The sequence below is a fragment of the Rhinolophus sinicus genome, chromosome 15, assembly GCF_057876585.1.
Source record: "Rhinolophus sinicus isolate RSI-liver-muscle chromosome 15, RSI-T2T, whole genome shotgun sequence".
Lineage (NCBI taxonomy): Eukaryota > Metazoa > Chordata > Mammalia > Chiroptera > Rhinolophidae > Rhinolophus > Rhinolophus sinicus.
The window spans coordinates 50,417,741-50,424,096 of NC_142515.1; positions in this window are offsets into that span (position 1 = coordinate 50,417,741).

Here is a 6,356-nt window from a genome sequence, read left to right on the forward strand (position 1 = left end):
CACTTTTCTACTCTTTGTTACTATGAGTTTAGCTTTTTTAGATTCCACATGTAAGTGGTATCATACAGTATTTATCTTTCTCTGTCTGACTTATTTCATTAGCATAACGCCCTCTAGGTCCATCCATGTTGTCACAAATGGCAGCATTTCCTTATTTCTTGTGGCTAAATAATATTCCATTGTGTGTGTGTGTGTGTGTGTGTGTGTGTGTTTGTGTGTGTGTGTACACATCACATTTTCTTTATCCATTCATCTGTAAATGGCCACTTAGATTGTTTCCATATACTGGCAATTGTGAATAATGCTGCAGTGAATATGGGAGTACAGGTATCTTTTTGTGATTCTAATTACATTTCCTTTGGGTAGATACCCAGAAGTGGGATGTTGGATAATATAGTATTTATATTTTAATTTTTGAGAAACCTCTATACTGTATTCCATTGTGGGTGAACCAATTTTCATTTCCACCAATAGTGCACAAGTGTTCCCTTTTCTCCATATCTTCACTAACACTTGTTATTTCTTGTCTTTTTGATAATAGTCATTCCAACAAGTGTGAAGTGATAGCTCACTGTGGTTTTGATTTGCATTTCCCTGATGATTAGTGATGTTGAGCACTTTTTCATGTATCTGTTGACCATCTGCATGTCTTCTTTGGAAAAACGTCTATTCAGATCCTCTGCCCATTTAAAAAATCAAACTGTTGTTGTTATTTGTTTGTTTCCTATTGTATGAGTTCCTTATATATTTTGGGTATTAACCCCTTATCAGATATATAATTTGCAAATATTTTTCCATTCTGTAGGTTGCCTTTTCATTTTGTTGATTTCCTTTGCTGTACAGAAGATTTTCAGTTTGATGTAGTCTCGCTAGTTTATTTTTGCTTTTGTGGCCTTTGATTTTGGTGTCAAATCCCAAAAAACCATCTCCAAGACCAATGTCAAAGAGCTTACTAAATTCAGGTGCTCAGATGTTCAGTGTATACATATCTACCATTGTTATCTCCTCTTGATGAATTGACCCCTTGATTATATAATGGCCTATGTAACGAGCATCATTGTCTTAATCTAGGAAAGAAGCTTTCGGATGTTAACTGTGGGCTTTTTATAGATGGACTTATGTTGAGACAGTTTCCTTTTATTCCTAGTTTGTTGTTTGTTTGTTTTTACCATGAAAGGGTGTTGAAATTTGTCCAATGCCTTTTCTATATCAATTGGAATTATCTGCATGTTTTTCCTCCATTCTATTAATGTAGTGTATCACCTTTCATATATTGTACCACCCTTGCATTCGAAGAATAAATCCCCCTGGAAAAATCTTTAGCTGAAATGACTAACAAAAAGATGGGATACAAACTACTGAATCAGAAATGAAAGTAGGGACATTACTACACATTTTACAGAAATGAGAAGGGTTATATGAGTACAATGAACAATTGTACACCAACAATTAAATAACATAGAAGAAAGGGACAAATTCCTTTTAAAAAACACAGTCTAAAAGACAGAATAATAAATGGAAAATCTGAATAGACCTGTGACTAGTTTGGGATTGAAGCGATAATCAAAAACCTCCCAACAAAGAAAAGCCTTGGACCAGATGGCTTCACTGTTGAATTCTACAACATATAAAGAAGAACCAATACCAATTCTTCTCATTCTTCCAAAAAAATAAAATTGAAGATGAAAAAAACACTTGCTAACTCATTTTGAGAGTCCAGCATCATTCTGATACCAATACAAAGACCCTACAAGGAAAGAAAACTACAAATATTCCTTATGAATATTGATGCAAATGTCCTCAAATGATTAATACTAGCAAATTGAATTCATCAGTATTTAAAAGGATTCTACACCATAACCACGTGCCTACCCTCTCTCAGCTTTCTTCCACCACCACTGGGTTTTCAAAGCTAGAAATTCTTTCCCATCTGAACATAAGTAGTGTTTTTTTGTTTTTGGTTTTGTTTTGTTTTGTTTTAATTGGGGAATATTGGGACACAGTGATTTTCTCTAAGGCCCATCAGCTCCAAGTCGTTGTCCTTCAATCTAGTTGTGGAAGGCGCAGCTCAGCTCCAAGTCCAATCGCCGTTTTCAATCTTTAGTTGCAGGGGGCTCAGCTCACTGGCCCATGTATGAATCCAACCGGCAACCCTGTTGTTCAGAGCTCGCGCTCTAACCAACTGAGCCCCCATAAGTAGTGTTTTATCTCTACTTAACACCGTTTCAACTTGATATTATAGTTATTTGTATATAGCGTGTTTCCCAGATTTTCCTCTATACTCAATCAAATAATCTGCAAGTTATGACAAATTTTTAAAGTTTTTTCCTTTTTAATCATAATTTATTTCTTTGGCTAACTCTTAGCTGCTTGTAACAGTAATTTAAGCAAAAAGATTGTTAAAAATATTAGGTCACAAAATCAACAGGGGTAGGAGATGCTGAGCTAGGATGCTACACAGCAAGGAAAAACGCTACCACTCAATATTTCGAAATAGATGTCAGATACAGTAGAACCTCGGTTTTCGAATGTCTCCGTTGATGAACATTTCGGTTTACGAACGCTGTAAACCCAGAAGTAAATACTTTGGTTTTCAAACACATCTCAGAAGTTGAACATGTCACGTGGCTTCCGCTGAGTGCAAGATCCTGAAGCCTAGTTGCCGGCTGTTTTCTAACATTTCAGAACTCGAACAGTCTTCCAGAACGGATTACGTTCGAAAACCAAGGTACACTTTACTGTGTCACAGTAGCATCCGGAGAACCAAATGCCACCACCATGAGGCTTGCCGAAAGATCCAGTCTTCCCGTGTGCAAATGCTGCCATACATGGCTTTCAAGTGTGTTTTCCTGATGAAACCTAGGTGAATTCCTAGAGAGGAACGCCTGAAAATATTGTAGCTTTCAGCCTATTTAGTATAGCAAAACAAGGATTGAAATGAACAGTGAACCTTTCTAAACTATCTGCCACATACTTTTTTCTTTTTCTTATTATACTTACCAGGACCTTGAGAATCATTTTATTTTTTTTAATAATTTTTTATTTTTCAATTACAGTTGACATACAATATTATATTACTCACAGGTGCACAACATAGTTATTAGACATTTATATAATTTATGAAGTGATCACCTCGATAATCCAGTTCCATTCTGACATCATAGATAGTTACTATAACATTATTGAGTATATTCCTTATGCTATACTTTACATCCTCATGACTATTTTGTAACTACCAATCTGTACCTCTTAATCCTTTCCCCGCCTTCACCAAACCCTCCAGCCCCTCTCCCATCTGGCAACCATCAAAATGTTCTGTGTATCTATGAGTTTGTTTGTTCATTTGTTGTTTAGAGTCTACCTGTAAGTGAAATCATATGGCATTTGTCTTTCTCTGTCTGACTTACTTCACTTAGCACACATACCCTCTAGATCCATCCATATTGTTGCAGATGGCAAGATTTCATTCTTTTTTATGGCTGAGTACTAACCCATTATATATGTACCATTTCTTTTTTTTTCCTTTTCATTCCTTCTATTTATTTGTTTTTACACTTTATTTATTTTGACATCCAGTATTTTATATTCAGGTATACAGCACGGTGGTTAGATATTTATACAATTTAAGAAGTGATCCCTCTGACTAGTCTAGTAACCACCTGGCCCTGTACATAGTTATTACCATATCATTGACTATATTCCCTATGCTTTACTTTACATCCCGATGAGTATTTTGTAACTACCAACTTGTACCTCTTAAACCCTTCACCTTTTTCACCCTGCCCCCAACCCCCCTCCCATCTATCACCTCAATAAATCTAGTACCCATCTGACAGCATACGTAGTTATTACAATATTATTGACTATATTTCTTATGCTACACCCTACATCCCCATAACTACTTTCTAACAACCCTTCCCTGTTTTCATCCTCCCAACTTCTCCTCCCATCTGGCAACCATCAAAATGTTCTTTGTATCTATGAGTTTGTTTCTGTTTTATGTATTTTGTTCTTTAGATTCCACATATAAGCAAAATCACATTTCGTCTGTCTTTCTCTGTCTGACATACTCCACTCAGCACAATACCATCCAGTTTCATCCATGCCTCCACAGATGGCAAGAACCCATTCCCATCTATGGCCAAGTAACATTCCATTGTATATACTGGGGTGCCAAAAAAATGTACACAAATGGACACTTTGGTCAACATTGCTTAAGCTGTAGTTCGCCGTAATCAGAAGTGTCTGGACGCTCATGAGAACCACTTTGAGCACCTCTTGTAATTGCAGACGTCAAATGTGACTTGTACTCATCTTTTGTTATCGGTATATATTACAATTTTAATACAGTTTTCCTTTCTTAAAATGTGTATATATATTTTTTGGCACCCTCTCTATGTACCACCTCCCCTTTATCCATTCATCCATCAACAGATACCCAGGCTGCCTCTACATCTTGGCGATTGTAAACAATGCTGCAATGAACATATGGATGCACAGGTCCCCATGATGTAGAGTTTTGGTTTCTTCAGGTAAATACCCTGAGTGGGATTACTGGGTCCTTCTTTGTCTCTTATTATAGCCTTTGTTTATTTTAAAGTCTATTTTGTGTGGTATAAGTATTGCTACCCACGCTGTGTTTTTATTCTTGTGTCCTCACATGGTGGGAGGGGTTAGGGAGCTCTGTGTGTTGTCTTTTATAAGATCACTAATCCAGTTCATGAGGGCTCCATTATATGATGGTATTAGTTAGGATTAGGATTTCAAGATAGGAATTTTGGGAGGACACAAACATTCAGACCATAGTACAATGTTAAGTAGGAGTGGGGAAAATAGACAATCTTAACTTATCATTACCATTCTTTTGTTTTTATAATGTCCTTTAATATCCCAAGAAAAAGGTAATAGGATGAGGAACATGATATCTGATGAATATGTTCATCAGGTTCAATTGTAGAATTTAAAGGCAATTTTTTCAAGCAAGCACTTCATCACAATCAGTACATTTCTTTCATCTGTTCTTGACCAAATGGCTAGCTCAGCGTTTCTCAACCTTGACACTGTTGACATTTGGACCTGGTAATGCTTTTTTTCTTTCTTTTTTTTTTTTTTTTTTTGTGAGGTATAATTGGTATATAACAGTGTATTAGTTCCAAGTGTACAACATAATGATTCAATATTTGTATATATTGCAAAATATGTATGTCATTAATATCTACCACCAGCACAGTTACAATTTTTTCCTTATGAGAACTATTAAAATTTATCAACTTTTAAATATACATTACACTATTATTAACTATAGTCATGCTGTACATTATATCGCAGGACTTACTTATTTTATTACTGGAAATTTGTATCTTTTGACCACTTTTATCAATTTCACTGCCTCCCTCTTCAATCCCTTGCCTCTGACAACTGCTACTCTGTTCTCTGTATCTATGAGTTTGTCTTGTTGTTTTGTTTTTTGATTCCATTGTAAGTGACATCATACAGTATTTATCTTTCTGTTTGGCTTCTTTCTTTTAAATTAAAATTTATTGGGGTGACAATGGTTAGTAAAATTACATAGGTTTCAAGTATACAATCAGTTCTTCTTCCATCACCATATATTTGTGGCGTATTTCACTTAGCATGTCTTTAAGTTCCATCAATTTTATCACAAGTGGCAAGATTTCCTTGTTTTTATGACTGAATAATAGTCCATTGTCTATACAGTCAGCCCTCTGTCTCCTTGGGTTCTACATCCATGGATTCAATCAACCACAGATCAAAAATATGTTTTTTTTAAATGTTCCATTATTGCTGATATGTACTGTGTATTTAGGCTACAATGGCTTCATCTGTACAGACTTTTCTTGTCATTATTCTGTAAACAATACAGTACAACAACTATTTACATAGCATTCACATTGTATTAGATATTTTAAGTAATCTAGAGATAATCTAAAGTATGTGGAAAGATGTGTGTAAATTATATGCAAACGCTATGCCATTTTATATAAGGAAGCAAATGCTTTGCCATTTTATATATTGAGCATCTGTGGATTTTGGTATTCAAAATTGGTCCTGAAACCAATCTTCCATAGACCCGAGGGACCACTGTATATGTCACATTTTCTTTATCCAATCATCCATTGATGGACACTTAGGTTGTTTCTATGTCTTGACTATTATAAATAATGCCACAATGAAAATGAAGGTGCATATTTCTTTTCAAGTTACTGCTTTCATTTCCTTCAGATACCCCAGAGGTGGAAATGCTGGATCATATGGTAGTTCTATTTTTAATTTTTTGAGGAAACTCCATACTGTTTTCCATAGTGGCTATACCATAAATAAATTCATTTAAAATC